The sequence below is a fragment of the Dipodomys ordii genome, unplaced genomic scaffold (genome assembly GCF_000151885.1).
Source record: "Dipodomys ordii isolate 6190 unplaced genomic scaffold, Dord_2.0 Scaffold144, whole genome shotgun sequence".
In the NCBI taxonomy this organism is placed as follows: Eukaryota; Metazoa; Chordata; class Mammalia; order Rodentia; family Heteromyidae; genus Dipodomys; species Dipodomys ordii.
The window spans coordinates 2,013,477-2,030,452 of NW_012267360.1; the positions used below are offsets into that span (position 1 = coordinate 2,013,477).

At 37.0% G+C, this 16,976-nt stretch overlaps 1 protein-coding gene across 3 annotated transcripts in view; it reads left to right on the forward strand.

The window, feature by feature from the left end:
- The window catches only part of Ctnna2 (catenin (cadherin-associated protein), alpha 2), a 1,112,116-nt gene that overhangs the window by 898,922 nt on the left and 196,218 nt on the right, over window positions 1–16,976 (forward strand). The window lies entirely within an intron of this gene.

Consider the following 16,976-nt stretch of genomic DNA (forward strand, 5'->3'; position numbering starts at 1 on the left):
AATTTCTTCTTCTTCTTCTTCTTCTTCTTCTTCTTCTTCTTCTTCTTCTTCTTCTTCTTCTTCTTCTTCTTCTTCTTCTTCTTCTTCTTCCTTCTTCTTCTTCTTCCTTCTTCTTCTTCTTCTTCTTCTTCTTCTTCTTCTTTTCTTTTCTTTTCTTCGTGAACTCAGGTCCTATGTGCTTTCCCTGAGCTTTTGTCACATTTTTATTTTTTTGGTCCAGTCGTAGGGCCTGAACTCTGGGCCTGGATGCTGTCCCTCAGCTCTTCAGCTCAAGGCTAGCACTCTACCACTGAGCCACCTTCCCAGCCCTCCCTCAGCTTTTATGCTCATGGCTAGTGACACTCTAGCACTTAAGCCACAGCTCCACTTGTAGCTTTTGGGTGGTTAATCAGAGATAAGAGTCCTTGGCTGGCCCTGAACTATGATCCTTACATATCAAACCTCCTGAGTGGTTAGGATTATAGGCATGAGCCTTTGGCACCCAGCAAACTTCATTAATTTTTAATGTTAAAATATGGATAAAGTCTCAAATATCACAGAAGCTAACTGCTGAATACAAGTTGCCTTTGAATCATGCTACCAAAGACTGTCCAGAATTGCATGTTACTATTGAGTTAATACTTATTTACCAAGCTTAATTATTACTTACTTAGATCTTGTTACTTGTTCTTGGCATTTGTTATAAATCTAATTGATAAAATGGAGGGGATTCTACAGTACAGAGTATTTAGCTGCTAGGGACCAAAATATGCCACACTCTGGGGCTTAAGCACAGAAACGCAATTCACATTGTTCCAGACTATGGAAATCCAAAATCAAAGTGCCATCAAGTCTGGTTCTCTCCAGGCTTCTTACGGTTTGCAGATGGTACCTTCTCCCAGTCTCTCCACATGGTCTTTCCTCTTTGCTTGTTTACTCCTGCAATCTCCTTTTGAGCTCACATTTTTTCTAATAAGAGCATTACTTAGATTGGAAAAGACCTATTGTAATTAATTCATTTCAACTTAATTACCTCTTTAAGGATACTGTCTCCAAAAAGTCATATTATGAGTGGATATAGCTCATCCCATAACAAATATTCATAGGCAGAAATGTCTGCTCTCATGTTCCTGTTTTAAGGGATTGCATTTTAATTGTTCACCTGTTATTTATAGCAATAATTATATAACCAAGAGGTGAATTTAATGATGGTCTAGGCCACAATTTATTTTTCACTGACAGAGACAATTCTACTTAAAAAAATCCTCAACCTTTTCAAATGTCTTACAGAGAGCCAACCCAATTGCAACAGGAAGTTCTTCAAACCCTTAAGTTTGGTTTGAGTTGGTGGAGTCAGTCATGATCCAACAGTGATCCTCATTACTGCATGCATTTATACTGGTAGCAAAGCTGTCAGGATTTTCCCTCCACTAAAATTCATTCATCAAAATCCATATACCTTCCAGGATATGACACTAAGTCTTGTCAAGAAGATATTGTGGCTTTTTATTTTTCCATCACACATTTCTTATTCCTCCTTTCAAGAACTGTCCTTGAATCAGAAAAACCCCATTGAAAACTCATAGATGATCTTATTTACCAAAAGGGCACAACTGGGCTGAGGGATAAGCCTTGCCCTGAATACTTCAGTCCTCTGTTCCAGCTGGGAAATACTATTTCCTAGCCTTAGCAAGTCCAGTTCTCTAGTTTTGCCTTTTGCTGCTGCTGCTGAGGAAACATGTATTCTTGAAATTCATTTTACTCTTTGATAATAAAATTTGCACTGGAATTATATGAGTAAATACAATGCAGTAGGAGTGGCAAGTGAGAACAGTATTGGTGCTGAATATATCATGTAATTACAAGCTAGGAGGCTCCCAAGTCTAAATAATTTCTTGACTACGTTAGGGCTCTTTGCCAGCTGCATTTACTGCAGCCAGGGTATCTTATTATACACCATGATATACCCCACCAACAAAGACAGTCAAGAAAAATTCAGCAATTTATTTTTTCATTCCCACTGCCACATTTTGATGTTAAAGTATTTGCAGATAAGATGAAGATTGCATGAATAAATGAGGCCTTGTTTGCAGGTGTATGTGCTTGACAATAACTTGGAGCATTTCTGGGAAATTTTTATATTTTCATATTTTATGTTTTCATGTTACTCAAAAATACCGTGAGCTGAATATACGTTGTCCTTGGAATAGCTCAGTGAGGAAGTTAAGGCAATTGCTCCACCAAGAAGTGCCATGTGACCAATAGCGTATGAACATGATTTTAGAGTTTATATGTCCATACTTCTAATTCCAATTTTCTTAATTAGAATACTGTTCTGAACCCATGCTATTTATTGCTGAACAAAACAGAGGCCTCTACTCTTGAGAAGCTTAATTCTAATTATAGAATGAAAATTCTAATTAATTCCACATTCTAACTGTAGAAGAGAGAAAATAAACAGTAGGTAAAATAGGATTATGATAGTGATTTTTTTATTGTGAAGGTGATGTAAGGAGGGGTTACAATTACATAAGTCAGGTAATGAATTCATTTCTTTTTGAACAGTGACTTTCTCCCAGTTTTTCCCTCCCAACTCTTCTCCCTTCAACATAGTATCTAGTGAGTACCATTGATGGATTAATTCAACCTTTGTCCCACCATTTCTGTGCCCAAATCAGATACACTTACATATAAGACAAAGGGTACAGTAACAAAAACAATGACAAAAGGGGAAAAAAAAGAAGAAGAAAAAAGAACCACAAACAGTGCAATTAAAACCTTTTTTTATTTCTTGAAGTTCATTTCTATAAGCATCTTTTTTGTTTGTTTGTTTCTGGTCATGGGGCTTGAACTCTGGGCCTGGGCGCTGTCCCTCAGCTCTTCAGCTGAAGACAAGTGCTCCAACACTTTAGCCACAATGCCACTTCTGGTTTTCTGGTGGTTTATTGGAGATAAGAGTCTCATGGACTTTCTTGCCCTCTCTGGCTTTGAACTGCGATACTCAGATCTCAGCCCCCTTGAGTAGCTAGGGTTACAGGCATAAGCCTACAGCACCCGACTGAATAAGCATCATTTTATATAATCATATGCACATAGCTATTGAGCCCTTGTAATCCTCTCCCAAGAATATCCTCCTTGATCTCACTGTGTGAAAGTTAAGAGTGCTGTTTAATTTATCATGTCCAAGTGTAATTTTTTTGTCTTCTAAAAATCATTGAGTTTACTTCTAGATTTATAGTCACATTCTAATTGATACAAATGAGGGATAAAGCAGTGATTTTATAGTAGATAAAAAGTGAAGAGGAAAAGGAAAATAGAGCAGAGGCATAGTTTGAATTAGGGTCATCAGAAGAGGCCATATTAGAGAAGTCAATAGAAAAATCAAAGAAATAATGTTGTTGTTTCTTGTTGGTATAATGTATCCACTGTGTCTCCATGTCACCTTTTCATTGGTTATAACATAATATTCCTGAAGGTGTGTGATTATTTTAGAAACATTGTAAAGTGTTTAGACAGAATAAAGGTCATTAGCCTATACAATAAATGACTATGTGAACTAAGATAAAGACATTTTTTTCTTCTTTTATTGAGTCTTGGCAAGCAGGAAATTATAGTACCTTAGGAAAAGTTCCATTTTTTAAAGAAAGCTGCAAAATTAAACAAGTGAAAAAAAGATATTTCTGTCAATGCTGAATTTATGGCCGTCATTAGCAGTTTGTCATTGCTTCCATGGTATCTATATGCATTCAGGCACAAGATAGCTTACATATCAATGTGAAGTATTTCTGCTTGTTCTTTAAAAGGATTTATTTTAGAACATTGTTGATTTATATGCCTACCATTGAAGAAGGGTAGAAGGAGAACACCAAACTTCATGAGGGAAATCTGAGCAACGAAAATGTTGCATTGGGGAATTTGTGGTCTTAATGGTATAAAAGGATATCTGACCTCCCTCTTTCAATGGGGTCCATTATCTTGTGGCATCAAATTTTACCCTATAATCTCAGCTTCCTTAAGTGTGTGCAAAAACATGCAGAGTGCCAATCAGTTTTCAATTTCAATGGCTTAAGGGAGTATACATCTTGTATGTTCCTTTGTAGTAGCCCATGGGCTTTGAAGGGCTTCTATGAAACATACAAGTACTCCCCGTAGGCCTGGGATTTGTACAGTGGCCACTATCTGAAACACAACCAGTGTGTGTGAGTGGGAGGCAAATGAATGTTACTAACATACAATAGCTTCTAAACCTTCATTTGGAGATTGAACATTTTCCCTAGTGCTCCAGTGACTAAAGAAAGCACCCCTCCCCCTAGTCAAACAGAACTATGCTTAAGTCCTTATGGATACAAATCCCACCTGGTGGGGGGACAGAGAAAGAGCCAGAATATTTAAGAACCAAGTAAGAGTTAATATAGCAGCCAATATATATTTTGATACTTCTGTATCTCCTGAGACTTTTAAAAAATGTTGAGAAATTACTTTTTGCTATTTAATGAAGTGTTCCTTCTTCTGCCCCGACTAGAAATCTGATCCCTCTTATAGACTTCTTCATTTTTCAGGCAGAAGGGTAGGACCAATTTGTACAAATATCTGAAGCTGAAGAGATAAAGTTGAAGGTCAACTTGGGAGAAAAATATTTAGTTTTGTTGACAGCACACACACAATATGCATTAAAGATGATGTCACTTTTTTCAGAAGGTACTGTTAGTTTGCAAAAGCATAGACTAGTCTTATCTTACAAAGATGGAATTAAAAAAGTACAACTCTTTCACCATAGGCAAAAATTGTCTTTTAAAAGTATTAAAAAACTTCAAGATGTTAAGAGACTATTCAAAGATATTATTGAAGATAGTAAGAAATTATTCAAAATGTTAAGATCTATGACTTGTATGGAGGGATCATGAGGGTAGTAGAAAGGTCTGACAAATAGTATATATTAAATAAGCAATGGGTTTCTTAAAGAAATAGAGATAGAACTAGGGATGGCAAATGAATGAGGGTCACACAAGAAGTTAAATTGAGGGCTGGGATGTAACTCAGTGGCAAAGCGATTGCCTAGCAAGTGCAATGTCCTGGGTTCGATCCCCAGTACCAAAAAAGACAAAAAAAATACAGTTAAACAAAAAAAAAGAAGTTAAATTGAGCCCAAAGGTCAGGTAAAATAGGAGAGATCAGTCAGATCTCAAAGTTCTGATTCTGAGCTTTGTTTTCAGCACTCAGTTAACAGCTCTCAGGATCAAAAAATGTTCATTGAACTATGTAACTTGGGGGTAGAAAATGGAGAGCAGAACTCACAGGTTAAAGATATGTCAGACAGGAATAAGCCAAGCTAAGGTATTGTTTTCATGGAGCCTGCTTATCTCATTTTAACTACAGTGTGTACTGGGTTTTCTGGGAGAAACTACATTTGTATTTCACTTTAAGACTTTAGGAAAGTTCAGAAATGTACATTTTTGAGAATAATTGAATACTTAGTGTGCAAAGACAATCATAAGTAGTTTCTATTGTTTGTTATACAAGTCCAAGTAAACTTTATTTCTAAGACCTGTCTCTGTAGGGTGAAATAGCTGAAATGTTTCCAGTTTTTGTTTGTTTTTATTTTATCTTATTTATTTATTTTTGCTGGTACTGGAGTTTGAATTCAAGGCCTTGAGCTTGCTCAGTGGCTGCTTTACCACATAAGTCACTTCACCTGCCCTAGTTGTGTTAGTTATTTCAAGGCAGTGTCTCACTTTATTCCAGATGGACTCAGAATGTGATTGTTCGATCAGTGTGTGTGCTGGAATTCTGGCTTGAGCTTAGGGCCTTCAGTTCGCACTTCTGTGCTCATAGCTGATATTCTTCTGGTTAAGCCACAAATCTAGTTCTGACATTTTGCTGGTTAACGGGAGACTCCCAGACATTTTTGCCCAGGTTGACATCAAACTTGATCCTCCAAATCCTAGCATCCTTAGTAACTGGCATGCCAGTGGCATTTAGCTTGTTTCTGTGGTTCTAATAAGGTGTTTCACCTCTTTATGCTTCAATTCTGGCCTGCACTATGGAAATCATAAGAGCAATGGCTTTCCAGGGCTTGATGAGGAATAATCAATGAAAAGCATGTGAGTTTGTAGAACCATTGTTGGCATATTGTGTGCACTTTGTAAGCCTCATTATCGTTGTTATCACTATTATTTTTATTATTACATGTTCTTGAATTCTTATGGTTGTTATTCTAGAATCTGTAGCCTAGGGTTACATTTCGCTTATATATCTATAGCCAGAGAAGGAAGCGAGACCAGCCAAGAATGAATATTGTTGCAGATTAAGAATAAAAAAAACATTAGCCCTGCAGTCAGGTTCCAGGCAGGAGATAGCATTATCTCTGTCCTATAGCTATCTGTTTCAGGAGCTCAGAGGACTGACCTTCAGAAGCCAACTAGTGACCTGCAGAAGTTTCTATGCCCTTTTTACAGGACCACATAGATGACAATAATCATCTGTTTATTCCATCCATTATTAAATGAATAAATAGGTAGGTTTTCTTATGAATCATCCTTGCATGCCTTTTTGTTTACTTATCAGCTCATCATCTCAAGTTTCAGTCTTTCTAGTGATCCACTGATAGCCTTCCTTTTTAGACAATACAGAGATGGGGTTAGTGGCCATTATCTCTCTCAGCTCCCAATTAATTGATGTGTGCTCCTTCAGGTTAGGCCACAGGACATAAGCAGTAATTTTAGTGAGTTATTTTATTGCTTAGACACCTAGACTATACAGAGAGCCTCTTCTAGGACTGTAGGACTTAGTGTAAATACTAAACACTGCAGACCAGTTGAGAGCCACTTAGCAAAGTCTCTTATCCTGTACCATCTCAACCCTCTTATTCTCTCAATGGAGTCCCAACTTCATCTTGCTTTTCCCTCTTAACATCTGTCCACTTCTGTTTCAAAGGAGCTCACACGCTGTGCAAGGGTAATCAGTGGGGTGATGAAATATAAGGCCACAGGTTTCTTTTTTCTCTTTGTTTCCTTTCTGTTAAGTAGAGATTCTGACACTTTCCCTTCCTCTGGAAGACAAGAGAAGAATTTAATGAGACTAAATCTTTAAACCTCTCCTACCAAACACAGCTGTGAGTGGCTTCAGAAAGTGTCTAAAACAATGATTTGAATCATGGGTGCCATCACCCGTGGCTTCTTTAGTCTCCAGATATCTTAGAAGGGAGAACACAATGGCCCCAGCTCTGATGGGAGCGATGGTATCCACATCTCTTTCTCCCCAGCATATCCTAATATGCACAGCTGGCTGCCAGCGAGGGAGGTGACATGGAGGGACTGGAGCTCACACTTGTTTCTCAGACTTTTTTTGGACCTTCCTGTGGGCTCTGCAGTGGGTTTAAAAATGAATTTGTAGCTCAGAAGTATTAACAACATGCTGGAGTAAATACAGCCTTTCTGTGGAACCCCACTTCACTTAGCCCTGCCTTGGGCCTGGATGAAAACACAACAGATGTTCTTTAGTAATGATTCAGGGAAACCTTACCTGCTTTTCTTAAGATTTCAAGACAATAATGGGGGCTGAATAAGTGTCTTCTTTATCTCAGTTGAGATGGCAGGCTTTAGAATGAAGATCTAGTTCACTTGCAACACATAATAGGATTAATTCAAGCTGCCTAACTGAGGAAATTAATTTTCAGGATGCCATTCATTTTTTTTCTTTATTAGCCAACAAACATTTATTGAGCACTATCTATGAGCATGAGCATCAAGATATAATCCCTGCATTTGCCATTTACCCATTACTTGGAGTGACAAAGCTAACAGTGTGGTCTAAGAGAACAAGTACTTGACTGGAAATCAGGATACTTGAGGCCTTGTTACACTTGGTTGAGTAGAATAATGTGAGTTCAAGAGAGGAAGACTCAGAATTAGGCATTCAGAGCTGTGGAACCCTGAGAAAATCCCAAACCTCACATTAGTTTTCTCATCTGTAAGTGTGAAGTTAATAGTGGTATCCTATTCAAAGGGTTATTGATGATGGAAGGATGACATTGATCAAACTTCATAGTATGCATAAACTGATAAGTTGAATTGAAACTCTTTGTACAGACTTAAATATAATTTAGAAAGACAAAATGGTTATTGAGAGTTGAAACTGAATATTTATTTTGCATTATATATATGACATGTTAAAGATAAGATACTATTAAGAGAGTGTACTTTCTACTACCCCACAACCCTTCTGAGCCCTAGTTTGCCTTTGTAGAAACCATCCAAACGGATCAGACACACTGTCTCTAAATTTTGTGACTGAGAGCTAGCCACTCTAATGAGACCACATTTTCGGGTGAAGAGAAATAAGAGTGAGAGCATTCACAGACAGAATTATAGAAGTGTAGTTTGGTCCATAAAAAATGAGTAAACTTTTCTTATAAAAAAGGAGAATGAAAGTTATTTCACATTTATAAATAAATGCTAAAAGAGAAGTGAGAATGACAGAATGAGAATACCATGAAAATAGAAGACTTGTTCCTACCAAGAATAGACTGCTATTGAGGAATGGTGAGCTAAAGGGCTATTTTTCTTCCTAATACCTTAACCCAGTGATTCTAAACAACAGCACTGTGACATTAAATGCCAAATGATTCTTCGTTGTAAAGACCGTCATGTCACTTAATGGATGTTGGTATAGTCTATCCACGAATGTGATAATATTTGGAGATGGGGGCCTTTGGGAGGTGAATAGATTTAGACGATGTTATATAGGCAGGCCCTTAGGACAGGATTTAACTCATGAAAAGAAAAAACACCAGGGAACTTTTCTTTTCCATATAAGGACATAACATAAAATTGTAGGAACCACAGAAGACACTTCCATCATAAGCTAAACATGCCAATACCCTGATCTCATTTTCAGGCTCCAAAATGGTGAAAATAATTTTCTGTTTCTTAAACCACTGAGACCAAGTGTCTTCTTGTGGCAGCCCAAGCAGACCAATACTATTAATAGCATTAGGCTATTAATAGCATCCTGATCTATAGTCATCAGATATCAGTGGCATCTTCAAGTGATGACAACCAAAAGAACATTCAGACATTTCTAATTCTTCTCCCCTGGGTATCAGGTCATCTCTGGCTGAGAACCATGCTTAAGTTTGACCTTTTCTTCATTTGGGTCATGATCTAAGTAAGGGTCAGGAAAATACTGCATCTCTCCAAAGTTAATCTTATAGTTGTAAGCATACCAGTATAGTCATTCTCCAATCTTATGTTATATAAGAATTCCTTGGGAGAAAATGGTATAGATTTTCCATTTACTGAAAATTTGATGCAGTGCATCTGGCTCAGATGTTAAGAATCTGATTTTAATGAAATCCCACCTGAATAGGATTCTCTCTCAGTCAAGGGATCCCACTTTGAAAAACACTGAGTCATTGCTACAGTTACTAGGTCTGTGTTGACCTTGTTAGCATAATGGAAAATGACATCGTTAGGAAGAAGTAATTGTAAATTTAAACCTTTACTTTTTTATCTACTGTGGATTATTAAACAAGCTGGTTAATCATATAGCCTCATCTATTAGATGCCCTAGTTTCCAAGCCCAGAATTGTGGTCATCATTTATGACATGTACATCATTCAGTGAATCACTCAGAATTTCTGTGCCAGGCCTTTTTCACCTGTAACAGAGAAAATATTATGAGCATGTGTCACATAATTTGTATTACATGTGATTGGGGTGTATGTGAAAACTTTTGCCATTGTTTCTGCAGAAAGTACTCACTAAATATTCAGGAAAATGGCAAAGGTGAATTAAAAATAAAATGTAAACAAATAAACCATGGGCTTGTTGACCCAGTGAGATTACAAGGGCATTCTGACCTTTTAGAAAGCTTGGTTGAGCACCAGAAAACTGAAAGTGGCACTGTGGCTCAAAGTGGTAGAGCACCAGGTTTGAGCTGACGAGCTCAGGGACAGCGCCCAGGCCCAGAGTTCAAGCTCCATGACCGACAAAAATAAAAAATAAAGCAAGCTTGGTAGGGGGTTGGGAATGTGGCTCAGTGGTAGAGTGCTTGCCTAGAATGCATGAAGCCCTGGGTTTGATTCCTCAGCACCATATATACAGAAAAAGCCAGAAGTAGTGCTGATGCTCAAGTGGTAGAATGCTAGCTTTGAGCAAAAATAGGCTCAGGGACAGTGCTCAGGCCTTGAGTTCAACTGGCAATAAATAAATAAATAAAGCTTGATGGTTCACTGAGAACAGCTTTCCCTTGAGTTCATTGTTCTTCGGATTCACATGGGAACTTTGCACAATGTGTCCTCCTAAGATCTTACTCAAAACAGTCAGAGTCTACTTCAATACCTCAGCTGAGGTGCAGGAGTCTGCATTGCCTTTGTTTGATTTATAATACAAGATCTGACTGTGTATTTCAGGATGGCCTATGTAGCATAGATTGACATTGGACTCTTAAATCCTCCTGCCTCAGAGTACAGCCCTGTGCTGCCATACCATATAGAATTTGCAGTTCTATAAAGCTATTCAGATGAATATGATGTAACCAACTCTAAGACCATACATGGAAATATAATCTAATGGAAACAGTAGCTTCTGCCAAGTACAAGCACAGACTGCTCCTTATATTGATCTATTCAGTGATAAAGTATCCTACCACAAAATTCCCAAACAACATAGAACAGGTTACAAAGCACTGTGGGAAGTTCTTGTTTTTATACTTGGTATTTACCTAGCATTCTCTATAGCCTCTAATTTTCTTAACTTACTTGAAATCTTCCCACTGTGGTATGAAAAAAATCATTTTTTTAAAGGGGAAGGAAGAAGACACATTGGAAAGGAGATCACCTAAGCTTAGTATCTTTTCCAACAGGACATACTAGCAAGTTCAATTGTGAATGTGAAAAAAAAATTACTTTAAAAAATTTTCTAAGAGCAGCACAGATTCCTAACAAGCAAAAGTATAATCATATGGAATTTTAAAGACCTGTCAGTCTATATTTTCATTTCATCGTTAGTCCCATGCCTTGGTAGAAAAAAAATTGTGTGCCGGAATTAGGAAACTGAGGCTTGTGCTTACTAGGCGAACACTCATTTTAGATAAAATCTTTTCATTGTTGTTGTTTGGGTACCAGTTCTGGGGCTTGAACTTAGGGCTTCCAGTTCCTGCTTAGCCTTTTCTGCTCAATTCTGGTGCTCTACTTCCACTGCCACCTCTTTAATATTATTTGACTCTCAACTATGACTTGAACATCTTCAGATGGTCCAGAGAATTGCAATTCTAATGTTTCCAGGGAACAGTCAGCAAAATTAAAAAATCATTAGAATTTGCTGTGGATGCTTTTGTTTTACCTGGCCTATGTGCTTCTTAACCCTGACCACACATTAGTTATCGATGGGGGAGAGGCTTCAAAGACTATGCATAGGCCCCAGCCTGCAGATTATAATTGAGTTGGTCTAGGGTGAGACCTGAGTGTAAAGGGTTGGAAATTTCCTAGGTGATGTCAAAGTATGGCCAGGGCTAAGAGCCTCTGCTGAATTGTTTGCACAAACCATCTTTCTTGTAAGCATATTTTTGAAGCCTGACTACCTTAGGACTGACTTTAACAGTGTTATGGTCTAGATATGAAGAAAAAATAAAATGTGTCCTAGTATATTCTGTTGTTTAGCAAAGTCTCCAGAAAAGTGGGAGCCAAAACCATTATGTTAAAATGTGGATCAACAGTGGGACAACATTGTTTTATTTAGTTTTTGAATTTATGATATTTTAATAGTTTTAAAAGAAAAGAAATAAGACTATTAATAAAAAGAACAATAAATATATTAAGATGAGATGATATAATGAAGACAGACAAATTATATAACATTCTGAAATGTCTTCAAATGTTACTTTTTGATCAAAGCACTATTATTAATAGGTATAACTATTTTTCTAACAAATTTTCAAAGTATTAAATTAAAATACTACTAAATTATTTCATTAAAATTAATGTGCTAATTGTAAGGCAGAACATAGCTTTCCCACAATTTTTCATTTTTTATATTAAGGTAGGATGGCATATTACTCCAGCTACAGTAATAGCAGATATCGATACATAAGACAGGTAAAGAGGGACTGGGAAGGTGGCTCAGTGGTAGAGTGCTTGCCTTGCATGCATGAGGCCCTGGGTTCAATTCTTTGGCCCCACATAAGTGGAGAAAAGAGCCGGAAGTGGTGCTGTGGCTCAAGTGGTAGAGTGCTAGCCTTGAGCTGAAGAGCTGAGGGACAGCGCCCAGACGCAGAGTTCAGGCACATGACCGGAACCTCCCCACCCCCAAAAAAAGACAGGTGAAGAGTACATTTCTTTTTTATTTGTGTCACCCCTTTCCTTGCTTTCTCCAGTCTTTCCTCTCACCCTCACCCACAAGTTGCATAGTTTATTTTCAGCATAGTGTTTAGTGAGTATTACTGTTGCATTTGTTCACCTGCAATACTGTTTTATTTTCCTTGTCTTCCTTTCCTCTTTTTTTCTCCTTTATGCCTTCCATTAATTTTAAAGAGTCTCTCAGGCATTCATATGCTAACCCCTGCCATATGTGTTTGTATTTGATCATCAACCCTTAGAACTGATGCTAGGCTAAAACATTGTCCTTATTTTAAGTATTTTGTGATTTCAGTTTGCATATTTAGTCTGGAATGGTTTTTTTTTTGGAATGTTTTATTAGCTACCCACTATTGAAGATTTCAAATTAGTAAAAGCCTGCTTGAGGACCCAAAAACTTAAAAGCATGAGACTGTGTGTGATTGATCATGCCTGTAATCCCAAATATTCAGGAAGTAGGGATCAGAAAGATCCCAGTTTAAGGCCAGCCTGTGGAAAAAGTTCACAAAAACCTTAACTCAACAAAACAACTAGGTATCACATCATGTACCTGTTATCCCTGTGGAATACATAAGAAAGAGGATCATAGTCCAAAAAAACCTGGGCAAAAAATGTAAGACCCTATCTGAAAAATACCTAAAGCAACAAGTGCTAGGGTCATGGAAGGAGTGGTTGAATGTCTTCCCAGTATACACAGGCCCTGAGAACAAGCTTCAATATTGAAGAAAAATTGTTTGCTGCAAAAAAATTAGAAAGTGCAGATAAAAGTTCAGAAAGGACAAACAAGATATCACCTGTAATCCTGAATGGTAGATATTTTGGATTCTGGTTTTCTTTCCATCTGTTTCTGTTTCTCTCTTTCCACATAATTTCCTATCCTTAAAATGCTTTTTTCATGGATTTCTTCACTTGGCATATTTTATGTATTTATTTTTATTTTTTCTTGGTCGGTTGTGGGGCCTGAACTCTGGGCTCGGGCACTGTCCCTCAGCTCTTCAGCTGAAGGCTAGAGATCTACCACTTGAGCCACAGCACTACTTCTGGCTTTTTCTGCTTATGTGGGGCTGAGGAATAGAACCCAGGGCTTCATGCATGCAAGGCAAGCATTCTACCATTGAGCCACCTTTCCAGCCCCTCACTTGGCATATTTTAAAACAGAGCTTCTGACAGCGTACTTTGTGAAGCAGGAGCATTTAAGATGTTAAACTAACCTGTACCTTTGAATTCCAAACACTTATTTAGAATTTGAGATACCAAAATTACTAGAATTCATTTAATGATAAATAAGTGTACTGAGTCTTGGGGAAATTAAGGAGTTTAACATAGAACTAGTTAGGAACAACCTAAATATAAAACCCAGGGTCACTGAACTCTTGGGCCCTGCACCGTCTGTATTCTGAACTGTGTCCTTGGTATGAAGCCAATTACAATGGAATGAGTTTTATTCAAGTCTGTAAGGAGAAAATGGTGCTTCTAAAATATACTCAAAGTTATGTCTACACAAGCAAAGTGAAATGAGAACTGACTACTTTCATGGCCTGATCTAGGAAGTAAAATGCCACGTTTGAATTTCCTGCATATTTTGAGGGGAAAAATAAATTATTCAGCACATGCATTTAGTTATGTCTTTTATCTTTTCCACTTGCAAATCTGTGGTGCTAGGAATGAAACAAAGACATTGGCCACAGAAGCACTAGTATTTAAACCAACATGTTCTAAACCTTGATTTGCCGAGTACTACTTCTTAAGACATCAGCAGGTATTCCATAGAAAACTAGATGAAGTCACATTAAACAAATGAGGTTCATAATTATAGGCGTTCTCTGAGTTTTTATTTTCATAGGCATTGTTAATCACTGTATGAGATACAGTTTGCAAATATTTTAGTTGTATTAAGAACCCAGAATGCTTCCCTCTCCCTTCCTTTTAAAGAGACATTTTAATTTTAACATCTGGAAAAATCTAGTATCTTGGCCCATGGTTAGAATCATGATAGTTTAATCTCATTGAGCTTTGTATGTTAGGGATGGACAGAGAAGATAGCCCAGAGGAGAAAATTATATTGAGACCACAGGGTAAACCTGTTGTAATTTAGACCAAGAAACAAACGTGGATTTGTTATTTCTTCTCAAGAAATTCTCTGGAGCTATTTGCTTTAATGATTCAATTTTACCTCTTTTCCTTACATGTGTTTTCCCAAACTCCTAACTTTAAAAGCATAGTTTATTGTTTTCAAACTCAATGGAAGGTATATATATATATATTTTTTTTTTTTGGTTGCTTCTTTGTATCTCCATGATTCTAGGGAAGAGTCTTAAAAGATATTCAGAGGTGTCTTTTGTAATCAAAGTCTTCTTCTAAGGACACTTGTTGGTGGCAGATCTGAATTAGTGCATGGTTTATGGTGATTAAAATTTGATATAGTAACAGGCAAATCAATAGAATTACAGTGCAGGATAATAATTTGCAGCAGAGAAGCTTGAGAAGAGTATTTCTATTTCTGTTTTATAGTTTCTTTGTCTATTTGTCTTACTTGAATCTTCATTAATAGCCCTCAAGCCATTAAAATACTGTCAATATTAAAAAAAAAAGAACAACAGTATTTTCCCCTTTCCATTTTAGAAGAACTAACATTTTCTGGAAATATTTTCATATTGTTCTTTGTGTGGCCTTTTTCTTTTTTTTTTTTTTAACCATGCTCTTGGTTGCCACTGGAAGTAGGTGAGATGAGGTCCAGCTTGCCTCACAGATCTCTGGCCTAACACCCACGCCCTATGGCTGTTGCTTCCATGTTCTCATTTATCCAGTGCATCAGAAGAGGAAGTTCTTCAAATCTCTGCTCCAGGACCTCACTCACAGTTCATATACAGCCAAAATCTTTCAATTAGAATTCTTACTTTCTTAGAATAGACAATAAACCTAATCATTTCAGTGAAATATCTGTGGCTTCAGGCAATGAAAAAGTGCTTGGGATCTTATTTGTGAAAAAAAGAAAATCTAGCCCAAATCAGAAGATTTTACAATTCAAATTCCAGAATTATACACTCCTTCAGGCTGATATTTTGGATCTTATTTTTCCCTAAAGAAATAATCAGTAACTCAGTGGACTGGCTTCTCAATCCAAAATTTAATTCTAAATGGAAGAAAAAGGATTTCCATATGTATTTAAATTAACATGAAATTTAAGTTTAAGATAAGCTTAAAGAGAATGGCAAAATATAAACAAAATCCCAAGAATACGAATATGAAAGTAATTATATATCAAGGAATATTCAGTACATGACTAATTATAATAATATTTAAACTATATTTGATACTTTCTTAGATTTCTGGAACTAAACTAAAAACCTGGCAAACAAATTATCATGTATTATAAATACTAATATTTTTCGGTTACAGATGAAGTATGTGAATCTTAGCTGAAGCTTAGCTGAATCACAGCTCATGTACCTAGAATAATAATGCAACCAATAATTCAAGACACAACCAGAATTATACAGTTAGGTTTAAGTCCAGAACCTAGTTATAACCTCTGTAATATACTGTGTATCAACATAGCCATTCCTTTATTTAATCAACAATTATTTCTTCCTCTTATTTGGCCAGCATTGTACTAGGGGCTGTGAACTTTGATGAATAAACAGACATTCATGCACGCATGCTATCTCCTTCTGATGCACTTAAAGACATATGGCTGTATTCCAGTCGGCTATGTGCCCAATGACTTTAAACCCAATGGTTCATGAAATCCCATCTGTCTCCCAAATCAGTTAGGTCCCACAGGGATGAATGCCAAAATGGGTGAGGTCTTCTGGGCAGCTCTCATCAGTCTGACATCTCAGGCATGTGAGTCACATGCCACATTCCCAAATTCTGTCTGGGATCCTGACAAATGCAAAGAATATACAGAAAAGGAGAAGTATAATAGGAAGAAGAAGAAGAGGTACTACTGGGTTCTGTTCAGAGAGAGTTTAAATAAAAATAAAATAAAACAGAGAAGCAGGAAAGAGAAACCATGACAGAGCTAGCAACTTGCTTAAATAAGAAACATCACAGAATATCTCTGTTGAAGAGGTTCATAGGGTCTCACAAAACAAAAGTTGTGTAGGACAATGTGAGGACAGAGAGGGCCACATAACATAATAATTTCAACCAGAATGATTTGATGCTTTGACTTGAATGTAAAACAAGTGCCCTGTTTCTATTATCCACCTCCATAGTTTCCTTGATGATGATTTCCATCAAATGCTAAGCTTTTGTGTAATGAGTAAATTCCTATTCTATGGATATGCTTTCCAGCTCTCTTTGCTCCTATAGGAACTCTCCTTGACTAGCATAATTAAAAAAGTTTCAGTCATTTAGAAATTAGCTACATAATTGTCAAAAGTTTTGGCTTACCTTAACATGATGCTAGAGAAAAATGGAAGGACAAACAGGAAGAGAGAGAAACATAACAAGGCCCACTCCAATAAGCAAACAAAGCTGCTGGAGAATAAAGATGAAGGTACAGACTTTGCTATTTGCCTGATCTAATTGTTCTTTCTCTTAAAATTTTACACTTGATTGGACTAATGTTTGTATCCACCTCTGATGGGATCAAATAAGAGGATGAGGGGACTGTTAGAGGAAAGTAGATTTTTTTTGT